Genomic DNA, 25,142 nt, shown 5'->3' with positions numbered 1-25,142 from the left:
GTTGTTAACCATTTTGTAATATGCAAACTCTACCCTCAGTCTCGCTGCCAACATCACCTCCAGCATTCCCACCACATCCATAGACCCCTGTCCCCGAATACTGTTCTTTCAGGGCTTCCATATTGCTAATTGAGCTGCCCCTGACACAAAATTAAGCAAAATAACTACACCCCTTCAACTAAACCTGTACTTTAGCCCAAATATAAACATTTGGGAAGAGAAAACCTCTCCCAGAGCTGAGAACCAGCTAGTGATCAGTTCAATCATCCCGACCAACCTGGGACACTGTAAGAACAGATGTGCCAGAGTTTCAGACTGGACAGAATGGATAGAATGGACACCCTTCCCCAACAGTAGGATCCAGGTGTACCAGATGCATATTGATGGCTATGGCTCCATGTACTACCCTCCATTGGAGGTCAGCTGTCCTCTTTTCAATAGGCAGTTTGTATAAAGACCACCAACAGCCTTTTGGGGAGGCACCTGGACCAAACACACCCGCCCACCTTGTCGATTTGACCCTTTCCAGGGAAGAAGCAAGGGACACTTTTACACAGATTTTGTACATGGCCTTCTTTCCCACATCCTTGAACTCCCCCAGCTCCGGGGTATGGAAGGAAAGCAGCATCCCCATGTCCTACTCAAATGCCCCCGCTGCAGCACTAACATTCAGTGCAGGGAACACATAATCCAGACCCTCCGTCCACTGATTAGAATTGGAAGTGTCAGTCACATACTGCCGATGAAGTACTGGCAATGGAAATACAGACCTCGGCAACGATCTTCCTCAGTAGGCAAGATGATCGGATCCCTGCTCTTTCTCCCAGCTCCTCCAACGATCTGCTCCTACTCCGCATCAGATGACCCAGCTTGGTACTCCCCACACCTCACAGGCATGAACGTAGGCTGGCTGAACCCATAGCACGGGACTGGATGGCAGTGTTGTAAAAAAGAGGCTCTTCAAAAAGCCACATCCCTGATGGCGTGCCGGCCTTACGGGACTTGACAAAAACTCTCCAAGCCTGCATAACAGACTCATAGAATGGAGTCAAGCCAGACAAATCACCCCCCTCTAGCTTTAAGAGGAAAATATGCTTGTCTAAGCCCAAACAGCCCGCTCTCCTCATCAGTGTACAGGCTGTGTCGACCCAGCGAGAACCGCCACTGTACAACAGTCTCTGGGCTGCTTGAAGCTGGAAAGGGTCCTCTGAAGCTCTTGTATCAGACCCCCCGGTGGCTGTAAAATCATTAGTCTGTGCCACAGGGTAGAGGCAGCTAGATTATTGGATATCAGAACCCTTCCCCTATAAGACTGTTGTGGTAGCACCCATTTCCACCTTGACAATCTGGCACACTCTTTCTCCACTACACCCTCCCAGTTATTTTTCTGAAAAATAATCGGAGCCTAGAAAACCCCCCAAATCCTTCATACCTTCTCTGCCCCACTGAATCCCCCTGGTAACCATTAAGCAGACTCCGTCTGAAGCGGGCCTGCCCACAGCGATTCGCTCTTTTCCTAATTGACTCTAGCTGAGGAGGCCCCCCTCATACACCTTTAAAGCATTTGAGAGAACCATAACATCCTCACCCCCTGTAATAAAAACTGTCACGTCATCTGCATACGTAGACAGTGCTATTGTGGCACCCTTCATTACCCCTGGCACAGAGAAACCAGTAAGCCTCGCTCTTAAAAAACAAAGCATTGGTTCAATTGCCAGACAATATAACGTCCCTGAAATTGGGCATCCCTGCCTGGTATCCCTTTGGACGGGGATGGGGTAACTCAAACCACCCCCGACCTTCACCATACATTATTTTATTTATTTCACCTTTATTTTAACCAGGCAAGTTGAGAACAAGTTCTCATTTACAATTGCGACCTGGCCAAGATAAAGCAAAGCAGTTCGACACATACAACAACACAGAGTTACACATGGAGTAAAACAAACATATAGTCAATATACAGTAGAAAAATAAGTCTATATACAATCTGAGCAAATGAGGTGAGACAAGGGAGGTAAAGGCAAAAAAAAGGCCATGGTGGTGAAGTAAATACAATATAGCAAGTAAAACACTGGAATGGTAGATTTGCAGTGGAAGAATGTGCAAAGTAGAAATATAAATAATGGAGTGCAAAGGAGCTAAATAAATACATAAATAAATACAGTAGGGGGAGAGGTAGTTGTTTGGGCTAAATTATAGATTGGCTATGTACAGGTGCAGTAATCTGTGAGCTGCTCTGACAGCTGGTGCTTAAAGCTAGTGAGGGAGATAAGTGTTTCCAGTTTCAGAGATTCTTGTAGTTTATTCCAGTCATTGGCAGCAGAGAACTGGAAGGAGAGGCGGCCAAAGGAAGAATTGGTTTTGGGGGTGACCAGAGAGATATACCTGCTGGAGCGCGTGCTACAGGTGGGTGCTGCTATGGTGACCAGTGAGCTGAGATAAGGGGGACTTTACCTAGCAGGGTCTTGTAGATGACCTGGAGCCAGTGGGTTTGGCGACGAGTATGAAGCGAGGGCCAGCCAACGAGAGCGTACAGGTCGCAGTGGTGGGTAGTATATGGGGCTTTGGTGACAAAACGGATGGCACTGTGATAGACTGCATCCAATTTATTGAGTAGGGTATTGGAGGCTATTTTGTAAATGACATCGCCGAAGTCGAGGATCGGTAAAATGGTCACTTTTACAAGGGTATGTTTGGCAGCATGAGTGAAGGATGCTTTGTTGCGAAATAGGAAGCCGATTCGAGATGTAACTTTGGATTGGAGATGTTTGATGTGAGTCTGGAAGGAGAGTTTACAGTCTAACCAGACTTGTATTGTCCACATATTCTAAGTCAGAACCGTGCAGAGTAGTGATGTTGGACGGGCGGGCAGGTGCAGGCAGCGATCGGTTGAAGAGCATGCATTTAGTTTTACTTGTATTTAAGAGCAATTGGAGGCCACAGAAGGAGAGTTGTATGGCACTGAAGCTCATCTGGAGGGTTGTTAACACAGTGTCCAAAGAAGGGCCAGAAGTATACAGAATGATGTCGTCTGCGTAGAGGTGGATCAGAGACTCACCAGCAGCAAGAGCGACATCATTGATGTATACAGAGAAGAGAATTGGCCCAAGAATGGAACCCTATGGCACATGAGGCCCCAGCATACAGTAAACTCATCCAAGACAAAAAAAAACATCCCCAAACCGAAAGGCTTTGATTGTTTTGATCAAGTACTGGTGGTCCACACGGTCAAAAGCCTTCTCCTGATCCAAAGAAAGTAAACCCACATTTACATCAGACAGTTTACAAATGTCTAAAACATCTCTTATTAGAAACAAGTTATCAACAATAGAGCGGTCAGGTACACAGTAAGAATGGTCCTTGTGGACCAACAGCCCCAGATATTCTTTCAACCTGTTTGAGAGACATTTAGATACAATTTTATATTCTCCACACAGCAATGCAACGGGTCGGCAATTTATTTGAAGAGCCAAATCCCCCTTTTTGGCAACAGTGAAAGCACCGCACGTTGACAGGATACAGGAAGAGAACCCTCGTGAAAACTTTCACACACCACTTCATAAAAATCCCCCCCAATAGACCCCTAAAAGTGCTTATAAAACTCAGATGGTAAACCATCGATGCCAGGGGCTCAGCCTGATGAGAGCTGCATAACTGCTGTGAACAGCTCCTGCAGAGTAATGTCAGAGTCTAAAGCAACTCTCTGCTCAGGGCCCAATTGAGGAAGTCCATGTAACAACTGTTCAGCACACAGAGAATCACAATCCTCCGCCTTGTCCTGTTCAAGGGCCCTGATAGTCTCTTTAATTTCAATACGTGACAGGGCAGTATACTGTTGACAAAACAATCGTATTTGTGCCTTCCCAACCTCCCACCATTGTCACAAGGACTAAAAATTATATTCTGTAACTCCCCCATTTTTCACAAAACAACAAAAATCTTTCACAAAACATGGCATCATGTAACAATTTAACGTTAAAATACCAATAAGATGACGACCTTCGTGGACAGGACAAGTGAATATCAAGACACATTATGGTGATAAAAAAAAAACACAAGAGTAATGTCACACCTACTACAGTAGTGATCAGATACATACAACCTGTCTAACCTTCCAACCCTACTACAGTAGTGATCAGATACATACAACCTGTCTAACCTTCCAACCCTACTACAGTAGTGATCAGATACATACAACCTGTCTAACCTTCCAACCCTACTACAGTAGTGATCAGATACATACAACCTGTCTAACCTGGCTGCACTGACACCACCTTCATGAACTTTTAACCATGTGTACTGCCTAACTTTTGCCTTACTCTCCACACATCAGAAAGCTCAAACTCAGTTAATAGACCAGACAGGCAAGTAGCTGACCGCAGGTGAGGTTCTTCAGCAGTGCGGTCAACAGTAGAATCCACTGTACAGTTCAAGTCCCCCCATAAAACCATACACCCCTCTTGGTCACACTGTCTTAAGGTTTCCTTTATTTGATCAAATACAGCAATACGCTCTGTACTCTCATTAGAAGCGTAAACATAAAATAAAAAAATAAAAAACATAACATCTGTCTTGACCAATAAAACCCGACCCTTGACAATCTCTGACAATCAGTCACCCCTACGCCTGAGGAAAACAACATTGCCACACCAGCACTGAAATTAGTACCGTGACTGAGTATATGCAGCCCCTCCCACCACATACCCCACCTTCCCCCATTAATATTAGAGAACCTACCCTTAGTACCTCCATATAGACAAGAGAAAGGAAAAGCAGAAGAAACCACAGAGAAACCAGACAAAGAGAAAAAAAACACCCTGTGAGGCATGATCATTATCGTTTTATTTTTCTCTTATTAACCTTACCATGTTTCCCATTACCTTTTGCTCCCGTGACAGCAGTAACACATTTCCTCAAGCGAAAACACTTCTTCTCAATCAACCCTAACCGCACCGTCTTCTGTAACATCACAGCTGACCTCACAAACTTATCAAATTCTAAAAATTCTGCCAATTTGACAGATTTCCTAAAAGTCTGATCCAGGAACCCATTTACCTCGTCTAGATTGTAAATTGAGTCGTCGCCAGCTGCTATCATATCAACAAGGATATCAGAAATGTCCATATCCTTCTCCTGATCCTCCTCAACTGAGGCCACAGACGCCTGACTCCCCTCTGCCACATCCCTCTCAACACTCCTCACTTGCACCCCATCCCTAGTACCCGGGCATCTCCTCCACTACCTGGAGACTAGCCCCACCTGAACCCCCTCATGTATCCCATTACTTGTTGTGGGCATCTCCTCCACTGCCTGGGAGACTAGCTCCACATGAACCCCCTGCTGTACCCCAGCACTCGTACTGGGCATCTCCTCACCAGTCTGAGGAAATGGCTCCCCAGATCCGTACTTACCTCCTACAACAATATTTTTCAGCTGCATAACAGACGCTATGTTCCCCTCTGGTACAAGTTGCAACTCCGTACCCTCAACACGGACAACTTGTTCCTCAGCAACAGGTGCTTGTGACTGCTCTACCACTGTCGGCCCACCTCTCCCTCCATAAAATCAAATCAAATGTATTTATATAGCCCTTCTTACATCAGCTGATATCTCAAAGTGCTGTACAGAAAGAGAAACAGGGGCCCCATCAGTGGGCCAAGGGGTTACGAGGACCACCTGCGACCCTCCCTGCGCCTTCTCCCTTTTCGGGCAAGCATGTCGCTTATGGCCAACATCCCCACACTCAAAACACAGTTGACTACGTGTACTAGCATAAGCCATATACAGTCTGTTGTCATACCTGACTTTAAACCATAACTCCAAAGTCTGCTCCGGTGAGTCCAAAAACATAAACACCTGTTGCCAAAACGACATAACCTGTTTCAAAGCTGGGTGTTTGCAACCCAACGGGACAATCTTAATTGAAGAAGAAAAGTAAAACAAGAAGAAAAAACTGGCGATCTAACTCCAGACAACACTCACACTCGCTCAAACAATTCCCAGCATGCACCAAACACTTCCAGCATGCAGAGAGAGAGAGAGTGAGGTCAAGAGATAGTTTATATAAAATCTTTATTTTATACTCAAGTATTATCACAAATAATGGCACACTGTGCCTTTTCAGAAATTAAACAACAAATGTGTCATTCTTAAATAAACATAAAAAAATAAGAAAGCATTTACAGTTGAAGTCGGAAGTTCACATAAACCTTAGCCAAATACATTTAAACTCAGTTTTTCACAATTCCTGACATTTAATCCTAGTAAGAATTCCTTGTCTTAGGTCAGTTAGGATCACCACTAAATTTTAAGAATGTGAAATGTCAGAATAATAGTAGAGTGAATGATTTACTTCAGCTTTTAATTCTTTCATCACATTCCCAGTGGGTCAGAAGTTTACATACACTCAATTAGTATTTGGTAGCATTGCCATTAAAATTGTTTAACTTATGTCAAACGTTTGGGGTAGCCTTCCACAAGCTTCCCACAATAAGTTGGGTGAACTTTGGCCCATTCCTCCTGACAGAGCTGGTGTAACTGAGTCAGGTTTGTAGGCCTCCTTGCTTGCACACACTTTTTCAGTTCTGCCCACAAATGTTCTATAGGATTGAGGTCAGGGCTTTGTGATGGCCACTCCAATACCTTGACTTTGTTGTCCTTAAGCCATTTTGCCACAACTTTAGAAGTATGCTTGGGGTCATTGTCCATTTGGAAGACCCAAGCTTTAACTTCCTGACTAACTTCCATGACACCATCTATTTTGTGAAGTGCACCAGTCCATCCTGCAGTGACCCTCACAAATGATGCTGCCATCACCATGCTTCACGGTTGAAATGGTGTTCTTCGGCTTGCAAGCTTCCCCATTTTTCCTCCAAACATAACTATGGTCATTATGGCCAAACAGTTCTATTTTTGATTTATCAGACCAGAGGACATTTCTCCAAAAAGTACAATATTTGTCCCCATGTGCAGTTGCAAACCGTAGTCTGGCTTTTTTATGGCGGTTTTGGAGCAGTGGCTTCTTCCTTGCTGAGCAGCCTTTCAGGTTATGTCGATATAGGACTCTTTTTACTGTGAATATAGATACTTTTGTACAGGTTTCCTCCAGCATCTTCACAAGGTCCGTTGCTGTTGTTCTGGGATTGGTTTGCACTATTCGCACCAACGTACGTTCATCTCTAGGAGACAGAATGCGTCTCCTTCCTGAGCGGCATGATGGCTGCATGGTCCCATGGTGTTTATACTTGTGTACTATTGTCTGTGCAGATGAACATGGTACCTTCAGGCATTTGGAAATTGCTCCCAAGGATGAAGCAGACTTGTGGAGGTCTACAATTTCTTTTCTGAGGTATTGACTGATTTCTTTTGATTTGCCCATGATGTCAAGCAAAGAGGCACTTAGTTTGAAGGTAGGCCTTGAAATACATCCACAGGTACACCTCCAATTGACTCAAATGATGTCAATTAGCCTATCAGAAGCTTCTAAAGCCATGACATCATTTTCTGGAATTTTCCAAGCTGTTTAAAGGCAGTCAACTTAGTGTATGTAAACTTCTGACCCACTGGAATTGTGATAAAGTGAATTATAAGTGAAATAATCTGTCTGTAAACAATTGTTGGAAACATTACTTGTGTCATGCATAAAGTAGATGTCCTAAACGACTTGCCAAAACTATAGTTTGTTAACAAGAAATTTGTGGAGTGGTTGAAAAACGAGTTTTAATGACTCCAACCTAAGTGTATGTAAACTTCTGACTTCAACTGTACATTCAACTCATTTCATCAACAATTTTTTTCCCCCCCTCCTCCACAAAACAATCCGCTCCTTCATAAGCCCACTTCCCCTCAAACAATGGGAGATCTTATATAGCCAAGAAGAACTCAAAATCCACTTTTATCCTCGCTTTGACTAATCCCTTAAAAATACATATAATACAATAAAATACATCTTGCCCATGTCCTGTGTCTATCTTGTTTCCTTATGTTTCCTGAAATTGACATCTTAGCTTGTCCCAAAATAAATGTAACAGTTGACATTTTATTGTCTGTTGCTTACTACACTGCTCAAAAAAATAAAGGGATCACTAAAATAACACATCCTAGATCTGAATGAATGAAATATTCTTATTAAATACTTTTTTCTTTACATAGTTGAATGTGCTGACAACAAAATCACACAAAAATGATCAATGGAAATCAAATTTATCAACCCATGGAGGTCTGGATTTGGAGTCACACTCAAAATTAAAGTGGAAAACCACACTACAGGCTGATCCAACTTTGATGTAATGTCCTTAAAACAAGTCAAAATGAGGCTCAGTAGTGTGTGTGGCCTCCACGTGCCTGTATGACCTCCCTACAACGCCTGGGCATGCTCCTGATGAGGTGGCGGATGGTCTCCTGAGGGATCTCCTCCCAGACCTGGACTAAAGCATCCGCCAACTCCTGGACAGTCTGTGGTGCAACGTGGCGTCGGTGGATGGAGCGAGACATGATGTCCCAGATGTGCTCAATTGGATTCAGGTCTGGGGAACGGGCGGGCCAGTCCATAGCATCAATGCCTTCCTCTTGCAGGAACTGCTGACACACTTCAGCCACATGAGGTCTAGCATTGTCTTGCATTAGGAGGAACCCAGGGCCAACCGCACCAGCATATGGTCTCACAAGGGGTCTGAGGATCTCATCTCGGTACCTAATGGCAGTCAGGCTACCTCTGGCGAGCACATGGAGGGCTGTGCGGCCCCCCAAAGAAATGCCACCCCACACCATGACTGACCCACCGCCAAACCGGTCATGCTGGAGGATGTTGCAGGCAGCAGAACGTTCTCCACGGCGTCTCCAGACTCTGTCACGTCTGTCACATGTGCTCAGTGTGAACCTGCTTTCATCTGTGAAGAGCACAGTGGCGAATTTGCCAATCTTGGTGTTCTCTGGCAAATGCCAAACCTCCTGCACGGTGTCTGGCTGTAAACACAACCCCCACCTGTGGACGTCGGGCACTCATACCACCCTCATGGAGTCTGTTTCTGACCGTTTGAGCAGACACATGCACATTTGTGGCCTGCTGGAGGTCATTTTGCAGGGCTCTGGCAGTGCTCCTCCTGCTCCTCCTTGCACAAAGGCAGAGGTAGCGGTCCTGCTGCTGGGTTGTTGCCCTCCTACGGCCTCCTCCACATCTCCTGATGTACTGGCCTGTCTCCTGGTAGCGCCTCCATGCTCTGGACACTACGCTGACAGACACAGCAAACCTTCTTGCCACAGCTCGCATTGATGTGCCATCCTGGATAAGCTGCACTACCTGAGCCACTTGTGTGGGTTGTAGACTCCGTCTCATGCTACCACTAGAGTGAAAGCACCGCCAGCATTCAAAAGTGACCAAAACATCAGCCAGGAAGCATAGGAACTGAGAAGTGGTCTGTGGTCACCACCTGCAGAACCACTCCTTTATTGGGGGTGTCTTGCTAATTGCCTATAATTTCCACCTGTTGTCTATTCCATTTGCACAACAGCATGTGAAATTTATTGTCAATCAGTGTTGATCCTAAGTGGACAGTTTGATTTCACAGAAGTGTGATTGACTTGGAGTTACATTGTGTTGTTTAAGTGTTCCCTTTATTTTTTTGAGTAGTGTATATTGAAACCCCAAAATAAAAACAGTGTTATTGAAAATCTCCCCTACAGCTGTAAACAAAGACTCTAGTATTTCAAAGAGAGGCTTTATCCTCTCACACTCCATGAAACAGTGAAAAAATGTTTCTCTTATATTTAAAAAATGACATCCATCTCCAACATCTGAGTTAATGACAGAAACAAAAACATTAACTGCAATGATGCCATGCAAAACCCTCCATTGCGTATCACCAGTACCCCTTTGTAATGATGGCTTGTACAGTGCTCTCCATGATGGCTTTACCTTGTCATCAAGGCCCAGTTTTACCCTCCAAGGCACGCCTTTTCTATTTTTCAATGTATCTTTACTTCAAACCTTGACACACCCCCTATATAAATCCTTCTCATTCACCTCATCAAAACCCACCTTTTCCAACCCTCTCAAATCCAGTGATAACGCCTTTCTTTCTGACTCTGAGATATTGGTTGTAATCCCTAGTCTTGGAAATGGGATGTTTTCATCTTGTACCTTTTTCTTGTGACTGTTGAGCGTAATCCCCTCTTCTGCTGACAGAGTCTTCCTGCAGCTTCCCGGCAGTTGTCTGACAATCCTTTCTAACCTTACCCCCAAATGTTCAGCCACCCTTCCTCCATCCATTAAAATGGGCCCAGCCATGTCCATTGACTGATTTAGGGCGATGATTTTGCCCTTCACCAGAAATGTGGAATAGCTTCAGTTGTATAATCCAGTCTTGCCCCAAACACCAGAGGTTCCTCCAGCAGCCAATGCACTGACTCCGTTGTAGTGCGTCTGGCCACCTTCATTATACTCCAAACCCTAAGAAGGCCTGTGTAAAACGGAGGTACTCCCTCCCTAGAAATCTCTCTACTATCAACCAAAAATAACGCCTTCTTTAAACCTCCCTACCTGCTGTAATACAAGACCTGCCACCCCTCTCCAAACTACATTTCCCAGTCCATATAGCAACCTTTGAATAAACTGGAACCGGAAAGCAGCAGCCCTAGTAGCAAGATCTACAAGACCTTGTCCCCCCTCCTCTTTTGACAAATACAAAACACTTTGTAGAACCCAATGATATTTATCCCAAAATAAATCTACAATAATTGCCTGTATCTCTGCCAGAAGGCCAGATGGTGGCTCTAAACTTGACAACCGATGCCACAGTGCAGAGGCAACCACATTGTTAACAATAATAGTGCACCCCCTTATGACATATGAGATAACAACCACCACCATCTCCCCATCCTCCCTTCCACCATTTCAACCACCCCATTCCAATTTTTCCTCATAATCCCCTCATCCCCAAGGTACACTCCAAGATACTTAAAACCTCCCTTACAGCATTCCAGCCCCCTTGGCAAATCCATTATCCCTCCAGACCATTTCCCAATCTGTAAAGCACAACTTTTCCCCCCAATTTACCTTCGCAGAGGATATTCCCCTAAACTGATCAACTATGAGACTCAAACTATCCACCTCCGCTTGATTTTTCACTAAAATAACTACATCATCAGCAATAACTGAGAGACGAATAGGAGGAATATCCTCTGAAAGGTTTACCCCTCCAATGCTATTTAGTAGTGGCTCTATAGCGATGGCATATAGCATTCCCGACAGCGAACACCCCTGCCTAATACCTCTACACACTTTAGAAGGAGCACTCAAGCCACCGTTAACTTTCAATACACTTTCAATGTCACCGTATATCACCCTGATCATGGCAATAAAACCAGAGCTGAAACCAAATGCCTCAAAGGTGCGCCATGATTAATGATGTTCAACTCGGTCAAATGCCTTTTCCAGATCAACTGAAATGAGACCAGCATCCTAACCAACAGCCCTAGAGAAGTCCAGAAAGTCCCGAATCAGGGAAATGTTATCCCCTATCTGCCTGCCAGGAACACAGTAGGACTGGTCCGCGTGTATGATTTGCCCCATCACCTCCCTCAGCCTTTTGGACAAAGCCTTGGACAGGATCTTATAATCAGTGCACAATAAGTCCACCGGCCTCCACTTCCGCACCTCCCTAGTGCCGTCCCTTTTTTGGCAGTAGGGTGAGGACAACCCTTCTGCAGCTTATCGGTAGTAACCCTCCGGTTAAACTATCGTTGACTACTGCTAGCTAATCCTCTCCCAACATAGCCCAAAAAAAGACTTAAAAAAGTCAACGGGGAGCCCATCAATGCCCGGTGCCCTTCCATTTTCCATGCCTTTTAATGCAGCGTATAGCTCCTGCAAAGACAGTGGTTGCTCTTCTGTAGCCACCTGTGGGAGCCCATCAAGGAACTGTTGTGTCACTGTATTATCCTCTTTGTACTCAGCATAGAACTCTACAGCCATTTTTCTAATTTCACTTGGGCTAGTGAGCTCCTGTTCAATAGCTGACTTGAGGCAATGAATAATTCTTCTTTGTCCATTCTTTTTCTCTAAACCAAACAAACATTTGGATGAGACATCCATTTCAGAGATTCCCTGAACCTTACTCCTCACCAATGCCCCCTGTTCTCTGATAACCAGCAGGTCTGCCAATGCAGCTTTTTTCCTCTTGAGTGCCTGAATATGGCCTCGATGTCCTGTGGTCTCAACTAACATCAGGAGTTCCACTATTTCAGACTCTAAGGCGTTCATTGATCTGGTGATATCTCTGGTGACGCTCATCGTGTATTGATTACAGAATTGTTGAATCTGGATTTTCCCTATATCCTACCACTGTTGAAGGGATACAAAACAGTCCTTTTGAAATCTCCACCTCTCACAGGAAAAAACAAAAACATTTCCTGAAGTGAGCATCACTCAATAAAGTTATATTAAAATGCCAGTATGCACTTTTGGGTTATACTGCGCTAATGTACACCACCTCTGTTATTAAACAATGATCAGAAAACTGCTCATGGCTGAAAAAATATACAGAGGAAGAGACAAAAAACACATCTCTTTACAGAGTTAAGATTGCGACTGAACTCTTTAATTTACTTTACAATTTAAATCACTTGTCACTCTCGTAACAACTTTCTTGAGTCTAGCAATTTCAGGGCTTGTCAAACCTCCCCGTTAGTTTTTACATCAAAACATTTGCTGACTCAATAAAACATAAAAAAATCCTGTTACATTATAATCCTGCATATATTTCTTCTCTTTTGTCAATTTCAGAAATTGACGTACCTTCTCAATCCCATACCTCCCTTCTACCCCAGCAGCAGCAGAGACTGAGACTCCCCCCCCCCCCCCTTTTTTTTTGAATTTCCAGCAGAAATCAAATCAGAGAAGGGAAGAATCAATTTTAAACACAGAATTCTGAGGGAGAACCCGGAAACTTTCTTTGCCAACTGCTCACACAACAGGTGTCACGTTCATCATAACGAAGAGACCAAGGCGCAGCGTGATTGGAATACATTCTTCTTTTAATAAACGAAGAACACTTAAACAAACTAACAAAACAACAACACGAACGTGAAGCTATAAACAACTAGTGCTGACATGCAACTACACATAGACAATAACCCACAAAACCTAAATGGAAAATGGCAACCTAAATAGGATTCCCAATCAGAGACAACGATGAACAGCTGCCTCTGATTGGGAACCAATTCAGGCCACCATAGACCTACATTACCTAGACATACAAAATCCCCATAGATAAACAAAAACCCTAGACAAGACAAAACACACATACCCACCCTCGTCACACCCTGACCTGACCAAAATAATACAGAAAACATAGAAAACTAAGGTCAGGGCGTGACAACAGGACTGTTACAAACCTGTTATTTTAGACAGACCACACTACTGCCTGGCATACAGCTGTAACTAGGCATTTTAGCTATATGAAAAAGAAATGCATCTGCAAGGGTAGGCAAATCCAAATTTTTGAGGACAGGGAGAAGGACCAGGAAAACAGGTTTCGGACGGTAAACATGTACCAGAACGGCACTGTCATGGTCCAAGGCAGTGAGGCTGCTCTCAGCTCTTTTGTGCAGGACTTCCCCACCCTAAGGAAGATAGCGTAAACAAAAAAAGACAAGGACAGCACCCCGACCTCTCCCCTCACCTCAGGCACCCCAACAGCAGGAGCCCAGGCCTAGACCTACACCTACACAACAGGTCTATCCTCCCCCCTGCCTACAACCACCAGAGTGTGCCAAGACCACACTACCATCAGCCTGCTGAGAGACAGGCTGGCTCTGTTAGAGGTATGGGTTACTGAGATAATGGAGCAGCCCCTCAGCTACATCACCTCAAGCCCAGACACAGAGCTTCTACAGGACCAGATCAACCAGTGCAGGTCCCAGCTGAAGAACTCTGTCCAGGAGCTGAGAGAGAGCCTTACCACAGTGCTTGAGGAGGTAAAGGCCACCATGAGGAGAGAGCTGGTGCAGGTAAAGGAGGAGATGGCAAAGGAGTTGTCTGTCATCAAGAGGGTGCTGCAGCACAGAGAGCAGACTGTAGAGACTCCTAGCGAGAAGCTGCAGCCCCTCACCACCCCTAACAACCCCACTGACCAACCTTTACCCCCCCCCCCCACATACCGACAACCCTTTACCCACACCTCAAGTCAACAAGGAGGCTCACATGGGGACAGCTACTACAGAGAGAAGCTCTCTGGCACCCCCTGACACACCCCCACACACTCATCCATGTACACAGGCCATGTGTACCCCAGTCCCAGACCATAAACCCACTACTCTGGTAAAACTGAGGTGGCCATCCTCATTGACTCAAATGGGAAATTCATCCAAGAGGATAAACTCTTCCCCCACCACAAAATGTCCAAAATATGGTGCCCAAAAACGCAGGATGCACTCCACTTCCTGTCCCAGCCTGACTTTGGCACACCAGGCCACATTATTATTCACACCGGCACCAACAACCTGCGAGAGGAGCAGGAGCGAGTAGGCAGCCTGGTCAACAGAGTAGCAGAGAGGGCCTCTGAGTGGTTCCCCAACTCCCACATCACCATCTCCACTCTGCTGCCCCGCAAAGACTTTCATCCCCGTACCATTCAGAAAGTCAACGCTGACATCACCAGAGGGTGTGGCCTACTCCTGAACGTGCACGTTGCTCACCCCCCAACAATCATCCCAGAGCATCTGCAAGACCACTCCCACCTGAGGAAGCAGACAGTAAGGATGTTTGCCAAGCCTCTAAAGGACGTGGCACTTCCTAGATTAACACCCCATGCCGCACTGGACAGAGGACCACCCAGAGACCCCTACCAGACCAATGCACCACCAAGGAGCCCCAGGCCCCCTCAACGCCCCACCAGACGCAGCGCACCACCAACCACCAGAGCATCACCACTTCCATCGGCTTAGCCAGACTGGACCTGGCCCAGCCTACTACCCCTTACCAGACCACCACCCTTACCAGACCAGAGAGGAAGCCCCACGGCCCAGAACTGGCCCCCCTCCACTCCACAGGGCCCAACAGCAGGACCAGCGCAGCTACGCAGAGGTCTTCAGAGGACAGGAGAACCCTGTAGGATTGAGTGAGATTAAACAGCTCCTTCAATACATCTGCACTAAACACGCACACACATGGACGCATGCATGCACACACGCACGCACGCACACACACACACACACACACACACACACACACACACACACACACACACACACACACACACACACACACACACACACACACACACACACACACACACACACACACACACACACACACACACACACACACACACACACACACACACACACACACACACACACACACACACACACACACACACACACACACACACACACACACCTATTGTACTAACAGTTTACTTGTTCAATGAATAGGAATATACAGTGGGGCAAAAAAGTATTTAGTCAGCCACCAATTGTGCAAGTTCTCCCACTTAAAAAGATGAGAGAGGCCTGTAATTTTCATCATAGGTACACTTCAACTATGACAGACAAAATGAGAAAGAAAAATCCAGATAATCACATTGTAGGATTTTTAATGAATTTATTTGCAAATTATGGTGGAAAATAAGTATTTGGTCACCTACAAACAAGCAAGATTTCTGGCTCTCACAGACCTGTAACTTCTTCTTTAAGAGGCTCCTCTGTCCTCCACTCGTTACCTGTATTAATGGCACCTGTTTGAACTTGTTATCAGTATAAAAGACACCTGTCCACAACCTCAAACAGTCACACTCCAAACTCCACTATGGCCAAGACCAAAGAGCTGTCAAAGGACACCAGAAACAAAATTGTAGACCTGCACCAGTCTGGGAAGACTGAATCTGCAATAGGTAAGCAGCTTGGTTTGAAGAAATCAACTGTGGGAGCAATTATTAGGAAATGGAAGACATACAAGACCACTGATAATCTCCCTCGATCTGGGGCTCCACGCAAGATCTCACCCCGTGGGGTCAAAATGATCACAAGAACGGTGAGCAAAAATCCCAGAACCACACGGGGGGACCTAGTGAATAACCTGCAGAGAGCTGGGACCAAAGTAACAAAGCCTACCATCAGTAACACACTACGCCGCCAGGGACTCAAATCCTGCAGTGCCAGACGTGTCCCCCTGCTTAAGCCAGTACATGTCCAGGCCCATCTGAAATTTGCTAGAGAGCATTTGGATGATCCAGAAGAAGATTGGGAGAATGTCATATGGTCAGATGAAACCAAAATATAACTTTTTGGTAAAAACTCACCTCATCGTGTTTGGAGGACAAAGAATGCTGAGTTGCATCCAAAGAACACCATACCTACTGTGAAGCATGGGGGTGGAAACATCATGCTTTGGGGCTGTTTTTCTGCAAAGGGACCAGGACGACTGATCCGTGTAAAGGAAAGAATGAATGGGGCCAATTAAATGTACAATATCAAACAAGATAATATAAATCATAAGTCAGTTAAGTATATTCTTCTGTATATCAAATTATATATACATTAACTTAATTTCCTTTAGACTCAGACATTAGTTAGAATCTAAATATTGCACAATGTCCTCATTTGTGATTTTGAGTGAAAACCTCCTTCCATCAGCAAGGGCATTGAAGATGAAACGTGGCTGGGTCTTTCAGCATGACAATGATCCCAAACACACCGCCCGGGCAACGAAGGAGTGGCTTCGTAAGAAGCATTTCAAGGTCCTGGAGTGGCCTAGCCAGTCTCCAGATCTCAACCCCATAGAAAATCTTTGGAGGGAGTTGAAAGTCCGTGTTGCCCAGCAACAGCCCCAAAACATCACTGCTCTAGAGGAGATCTGCATGGAGGAATGGGCCAAAATACCAGCAACAGTGTGTGAAAACCTTGTGAAGACTTACAGAAAACGTTTGACCTCTGTCATTGCCAACAAAGGGTATATAACAAAGTATTGAGATAAACTTTTGTTATTGACCAAATACTTATTTTCCACCATAATTTGCAAATAAATTCATAAAAAATCCTACAATGTGATTTTCTGGATTCTTTTTTCTCATTTTGTTTGTCATAGTTGAAGTGTACCTATGATGAAAATTACAGGCCTCTCTCATCTTTTAAAGTGGGAGAACTTGCACAATTGGTGGCTGACTAAATACTTTTTTGCCCCACTGTATGTAAGAATGTTGTTCATTGACTATAACTCCGGGATGCTGGCCTTCTAGGCAGAGTTCCTCTGTCCAGTGTCTGTGTTCTTTTGTCCATCTTCAATCTTTTCTTTTTATTGGCCAGTCTGAGATGTAACTTTTTCTTTGCAACTCTGCCTAGATGGCCAGCAGGCCAGTCGCCTATTCACTGTTGACGTTGAGACTGGTGTTTTGCGGGTACTATTTAATGAAGCTGCAAGTTGAGGACTTGTGAGGCATCTGTTTCTCAAACTAGACACTCTAATGTACTTGTCCTCTTGCTCAGTTGTGCACCGGGGCCTCCCACTCCTCTTTCTATTCTGGTTAGAGCCAGTTTGCGCTGTTCTGTGAAGGAAGTAGTACACAGCGTTGTACGAGATCCTCCGTTTCTTGGCAATTTCTTGCATGGATTAGCCTTAATTTCTCAGAACAAGAATAGATTGAAGAGTTTCAGAAGAAGGTCATTTTTTCTGGCCATTTTGAGCCTGTAATCGGACCCACAAATGCTGATGCTCCAGATACTCAACTAGTCTAAAGAAGGCCAGTTGTATTGCTTTTTTAATCAGTACAACAGTTTTCAGCTGTGCTAACATAATTGCAAAAGGGTTTTCTAATGATCAATTAGCCTTTTAAAATGATACACTTGGATTAGCTAACACAACGTGCCATTGGAACACAGGAGTGATGGTTGCTGATAATGGGCCTCTGTACGCCTATGGAGATATTCCATTAAAAATCACCCGTTTCCAGCTACAATAGTTATTTTCAGCATTAACAATGTCTACACTGTATTTCTGATAAATTAGATGTTCTTTTAATGGACAAAATGTTTTTGTTTAAACAAGGACATTTCTAAGTGACCCCAAACTTTTGAACGGTAGTGTAGGTGAATCAAAGCTGGGACATAGAGACTGAAAAACACCTATATCAAGGGCATCAGACTGTTAAATAGCCATCAGTAGCACTTTAGAGGATGCTGCCTATATACATATACTTGGAATCACTGGCCACTTTAATAATTGAACACTTGTCAATTTAACAATGTTTACATATTTTGCAATACTCATCTCATATGTATATACTGTATTCTATGCTAGTCTCCTGTATTTTACATTGCTTATCCATGTATTTATACATTCTTAATTCCATTCCTTACTTAGATTTGTGTGTATTGTTGTGAAATTGTCTGATATTACTTGTTACATATTACTGCACTGCTAGAAACACAAGCATTTCGCTACACCCACAATAACATTTGCTAAGCACGTGTATGTGACCGCAAAACCGGACAGGAAGATCATGTCTTTGACTCAACCCACTCAAGTGACGCACCCCTCCTAGGGATGGCATGGAAGAGCTCTAGTAAGCCAGTGACTCAGCCCCCATAATAGGGTCAGAGGCAGAGAATCCCAGTGGAGAGAGGGGAGCCGGCCATGCAGACACAGCAAGGGCAGTTCGTCGCACCAGTGCCTTGCCGTTCACCTTCGCACCACTGGGCCAGGCTACAATCAATCATAGGACCTACTGAAGAGATGAATCTTCAGTAAAGACTTAAAGGTTGAGACCAAGTCTGCGTCTCTCATATGGACAGGCAGACCAGTCTATAAAAATTGAGCTCTATAGGAGAAAGCCCTTGCTTAGAAATTCTCGGACAATAACTTGGCCTGAGTCTTGTGACCATAGCGAATGTGTAGGTATGTACGGCGGGACTAAATCGGAGAGATAGGTAGGAGCAAGCCCATGTAATGCTTTGTAGGTTAGCAATACAACCTTGAAATCAGCCCTAGCCTTAGCAGGAAGCGAGTGTAGAGAGGCTAGCACTGGAGTAATATTATACATTTTTGGGGGTTCAAGTCAAGATTCTAGCAGCCGTGTTTAACACTAACTTTAGTTTATTTTGTGATTTATCCGGGTAGCCGGAGAGTAGAGCATTGCAGTAGTCTAATCTAGAAGTGGCAAAAGCATGAATTAGCTATTATCCATCATTTTTTAACTAAATGTTTCAGATTTTTGCAATGATACGAATATGGAAAAAAGATGTCCTTGAAATATTCTTCATATTTTTGTCAAAAGAGAGATCAGGGTCCAGAGTAACGCCGAGGTCCTTCAGTTTTATTTGGGACAACTGTACAATCATCAAGATTAATTGTCAGTACCAACAACAGATCCCTCTGTTTCCTGGGACCTAGAACGAGCATTTGTGTTTTGTCCGAGTTTAAAAGTAAAACACTTGCCTCCATCCACTTCCTTATGTCTGAAACATAGGCTTCCAGGGTAGGCAATTTGGGGGCTTCACCATGTTTCATCGAAAATGTACAGCTGTGTGTCTTCTGCATAGCAGTGAAAGTAAGTTAAAGGTAATTTATCACCTTCACAAGTGCAGTCTCAGTGCTATGATGGGGTCTAAACATGTATTGTCTTCAGGAAAGCCGTGAGTCTCTGCGCAACAACTTTTTCAAAACATTTTGAGAGGAATGGTAGATTCGATATTAGTTTTTTTTACATGATCCAAGTCAAGGTTTGGCTTTTTCAAGAGAGGCTTTATTACTGCCACTTGTAGTGTGTATGGTACACATCCTGTGAATGTTATGTTATATTATTATGGTCAACACCAGAGGGCCAAGCAGAGGAAGTAGCTCTTTCAGTAGTTTAGTTGGAATAGGTTCCAGTATGAAGCTTGACAATTTAGAGGCCATTACTATTTTCATGAATGTGTCAAGAGATACAGGAATTAAACACTTGACTGTCTCCATTGATCCAAGGTCCTGGCAGTTCTGTGCAGACTCAGGACAATGCAGATTCAAAGTAGAGTTCGTAATTGTCTTTCCAATGATCATGATCTTTTCATTGAAGAAGTTCATGAATTTATCACTGCTGAAGTGAAAGCCATCCTCTCTTGTTGAATGCTGCTTTTCAGTTAGCATTGCGACAGTATGAAAAGTAAATGTCCGATTGTTTGTATTCTGCTCAATTAGGTTGCAAAACTAGGATGATCAAGCAGCAGTGAGGGCTCTTTGATATTGCACGGTACTGTCTTTCCTTGGTTGGGGTCTGAGCAGACTGTTTGTTGCGATTGCCAACATAATAAACTAGTCAGTATCGAATGATAGATAAACAGAGAAAAGTACAGAGAGATCATTGATGAAAACCTGCTCCAGAGCTCTCAGTACCCCAGACTGGGGCAAAGGTTCACCTTCCAACAGGACAACGACCCTAAGGACACAGCCAAGACATTGCAGGAGTGGCTTCGGAACAAGTCTCTGAATGTCCGTGAGTGGCTCAGCCAGAGCCCGGACTTGAACTCGATCTAACATATCTGGAGAAACCTGAAAAAAGCTGTGCAACGACACTCCCCATCCAACCTGACAGAGCTTGAGAGGATCTGCAGAGAGGAATGGGGGAAACTCCCATAATATAGGTGTGCCAAGCTTGTGGAGTGATACCCAAGAAGACTCAAGGCTGTAATCGCTGCCAAAGGATCTTCAACAAAGTACTGAATAAAGGTTCAGAATAATTATGTTAATATTATATTTCTGTTTTTTTTATTACATTTGCAAAAAAATCTAAAAACCTGTTTTTGCTTTGTCATTATGGGGTAATGTGTGTAGATTGATGAGGATTGATGCACTTTTTTTTACCAAAGTACGATCTCTAGGAGACAGAACGCGTCTCCTTCTGAGCGGTATGACGGCTGGTTCATTATTGGGAGCAATTTCAAAATGCCTGAAGGTACCACGTTCATCTGTGCAAACAATAGTACGTAAGTATAAACATTATGGGACCAGGCAGCTGTCATACCGCTCAAGAAGGAGACGCGTTCTGTCTCCTAGAGAGGAACGTACTTTGGTGCGAAAAGTGCAAATCAATCCCAGAACAACAGCAAAGGACCTTGTGAAGATGCTGGAGGAAACAGGTACAAAAGTATCTATATCCATAGTAAAATGAGTCCTATATCGACATAACCTGAAAGGCGGCTCAGCAAGGAAGAAGCTACTGCTCCAAAACCGCCATAAAAAAGCCAGACTACAGTTTGCAACTGCACATGGGGACAAAGATCGTACTTTTTGGAGAAATGTCGTCTGGTCTGATGAAACAAAAAAATAACTGTTTGGCCATAATGATCATCGTTAAAAAGGGGGAGGCTTGCCAGTTGAAGAACACCATCCCAAACGTAAAGCACAGGGGTGGCAGAATCATGTTGTGGGGGTGATTTGTTGCAGGAGGGACTGGTGCACTTAACAAAATAGATGGCTTCATGAGGAAGGAAAATTATGTGGTTATATTGAAGCAACATCTCAAGACATCAGTCAGGAAGTTAAAGCTTGGTCGGGATATGTGTCTTCCAAATGAACAATGACCCCAAGCATACTTCCAAAGTTGTGGCAAAATGGCTTAAGGACAACAAAGTCAAGGTATTGGAGTGGCCATCACAAAGCCCTGACCTTAATCCCATAAAAAAGTTGTGGGAAGAACTGAAAAAGTATGTGCGAGCAAGGAGGCCTACAAACCCGACTCAGTTACATCAGCTCTGTCAGGAGAAATGGGCCAAAATTCACCCAACTTATTTTGGGAAGCTTGTGGAAGGCTACCCAAAACGTTTGACCCAAGTTAAACAATTTAACGGCAATGCTACCAAATACTAATTGAGTGTATGTAAACTTCTGACCCACTGGGAATGTGATGAAAGAAATAGAAGCTGAAATAAATCATTATCTCTACTATTATTCTGACATTTCACATTCTTAAAATAAAGTGGTGATGCTACCTGACCTAAAACATGGAATTTTTACTAGGATTAAATGTCAGGAATTGTGAAAAACTGAGTTTAAATGTATTTGGCTAAGGTGTATGTAAACTTCCGATTTCAACTGTATGTCTCTCTGTGTCTATCTACCCTTTCTTGCTGTGTTCAGTTGTTTTCTTTATCCCTCTGTCTGGTACAAGCTGCAGCCACCTTATGACAAACTTCTATGTCTCTCCATCTGTAGCCTTGGATGTGAAAGTGTTTCTCCTGAAATGAAGAAAAACCCTTGAATGAGTAAAGTTGATCAAATGGATTAGACTGTAATGTTTTTATTGTAAGGGGAACAAAAACAGACTATAGGCCTTCATTTTTTCTAAGACTTTTTAGAACTATACAAAACTAATCCTTGACTCTATCTAAACAAATAACTATTGTTGTTATTTTTTAAATGTATATATTTCCATTAATATTTGTTCATGCAATTAATCCTTTACAGTAATTTATGCGCTATTTATCAAGCGGTGGTGCTTTTGTTTGCGTACCTTGGGGGTTGATATCCATCTGATGCATATGCTAAAGGTGATGCCCGATAACGTTCTCTAGCGGGTACCTACAGGCTGAAAGGCCAGGTGGTTCTAGTGTTAAGCCTTAGCACCACCCATCTCTTCAACATTCACATGTGAGGCCATGTGCTAAACAGAGTGAGTACGGTAGTGTAGTAAACAACCAAAGATATCAAGACTAAAAGTGGTGAAAGTAGTAGCCTGCAATAAGGAAAAACTCCAGGTAAAAATACACTTTATCTAGTTCTTGGCCTATATCCTAATCTGACTTTGGTGCAGGTCATGTTGTTCTTCACATTACCGTCTCTGGTAAACACACACTATATCAAATACACACACTATTGTCACATGCACAGGATCCAGAAGGTGTAAATGGTACAGTGACATTGTTACTTGTATAGTAGCAATATAAAAAAATAGGAAGTGTCCAGATACAAATATTTTATTAACATGTTATAATTATTAGATGATGCTTACCCAGACACACTTGCTAAATTGATGGGTCATGTGAAAGAAATGATATAACCACCCCCCAGCCCGATCTAGCAAAGTGGATGGGTCACTTTTGTATGGAAATGTACACATGTTCATGAAATTTTTGTTTAGACATGTAGCTAGCTAGCTAAACAATGAACCATAATCCCAACCCATACAGTACAAACAGATTGTCATAACTAGCCACCATGCATGAAATGCTGTTGTATGAATCTGCAGATAGCTAAAGCTAACCAACTATGTTGAATGTTAGCTAGCTAGCTAACATTAGGCTATAACTAGGGATGCAAATGTTTTTTTGAGATACAAATAATATTTCTACAAAGATCATACATTTAAGATTAGCTAGTGAGCCACCAAGCTAATGTTCTCCAGCTAACTAACAGTATGCTTTACCTTGCTATGAAAACTACTTTCTGACCAAATTTGAAACTTATTTTATCTGAACATTTTGATAGACTCTTTGTCGTATACATGAATGAACGCTTCATGGCCTACTGGAACCCCTTTGGCTAACTAAGTAAAATACATCTTGTGTCGTTTCCATTTTGTTTGTAGCTATATTTTTTTTTTGCCTGTTGTGTCAAGTCACTCCAGTTCACAATGTGTGCAGAAAGTAGCCCATCAACTTTTTCCCACTGATCTTTGTCAATAGCGCTGTCACGTTCTGACCTTAGTTCCTTTGTTTTAGTATGGTCAGGGCGTGAGTTGGGTGGGTTGTCTATGTTAGTTTTTCTATGATTTTCTATTTCTGTGTTTGGCCTGATATGGTTCTCAATCAGAGATAGCTGTCAATTGTTGTCCCTGATTGGGAACCATATTTAGGTAGCCTGTTTTCTGTTGGGTTTTGTGGGTGGATGTTTTCAGTCTTTGTGTGTCTGCACCAGATAGAACTGTTTCGGTTTTCACTTTGTTGTTTTGTATTTGAAGTGCTCAGTTGGATTATTATTAAATAAGATGAACACTAACCACGCTGCGCTTTGGTCCTCTCCTTCCACCGACGACAACCGTTACAAGCGCCTGCTAAATTCAGGGCAGCAATGTAGTTGAAAGCAGTAGCAACAATTTTGCAGTTTTTCATGGCTAACGTTATATCTTTCAAAAAAACAGTGGTAGCAAGGATTACCTACACATACAGAGAAGCTAATGTTATAGACAGAGGCATGGTACATGGCAGACCAATCTGAACTCATCTCTCGGCATGTCCAGCCCATCCATTATCTCAGCCAATTATGGCTAGCGGGAAGGTTCCTGACTATTTCCGTAGCTAAACCAACTAGGCTCAAACTTGAACAATTGTATTCATATTTTCAGATGACATACTAGTATGTTATTAAGGCACATGGTAGTTCACATGCTCCAGATGACATTTCTGCCATAAAATGCATTTTGATCAAAATAAATAAAAACAAGTTAAAATGCCTCTCCTGTGAAGTAGTGACGTGCAACATATGCCTAGCTTCTTCAAACGGGTTATGTGTTAAGCATTACAAATCATTACATTTGTAAATGTTAGTAGACTAGTTATTCACACGTATACTGTTTATTTTTCTTTAAACATCCTGTGTTTTGTGCATGTTATTTTCCCGGGTACTGCAGGAATGTCTACCAATGGCATGCCCATCTTTTTGTGAGAAATTAGACTGGTCACTCAAAACATTTATAAAGTATTTATAAAGTATAAATAGCACTCACTGTAGGGACTGAAAAACTACTTTACTAATGATTATTAAATGTTTATTAATGTGGGACAAAATATTAATAAATGGTGAACACAATGTATAAATGCCTAAGAAATGGTTTATTAAGGACCCTCGAAATCAAGTGTTACCCATCCTAGTTTTGAATTAATAAACACATATCAGACAAAGAAGAAAATTACTGAATAAATACCTTATAGATGGCCATTGGCTCATATAATACCTTTGTAAAAGCTTAACTACATATTTCAAATTAGAGCAAGTCATGTGTTCCCCCCTGCCCAATTAGGTTAGTGTTTAAAAAATTAGGCTACATCCAGTATAATTCTATAGAAGAAAACAGGGAGACTGCCAGTTCCTTAATGTTTTGGCTGTATAATACACGTTTCTCTCTCTCCCTCTATTTTATTATATTGAATTCAATATAAAACCTTCGGTGTCA

This window comes from Salvelinus alpinus, chromosome 14, assembly GCF_045679555.1.
Source record: "Salvelinus alpinus chromosome 14, SLU_Salpinus.1, whole genome shotgun sequence".
Taxonomy (NCBI): Eukaryota; Metazoa; Chordata; class Actinopteri; order Salmoniformes; family Salmonidae; genus Salvelinus; species Salvelinus alpinus.
This window is presented reverse-complemented; position numbering follows the sequence as displayed.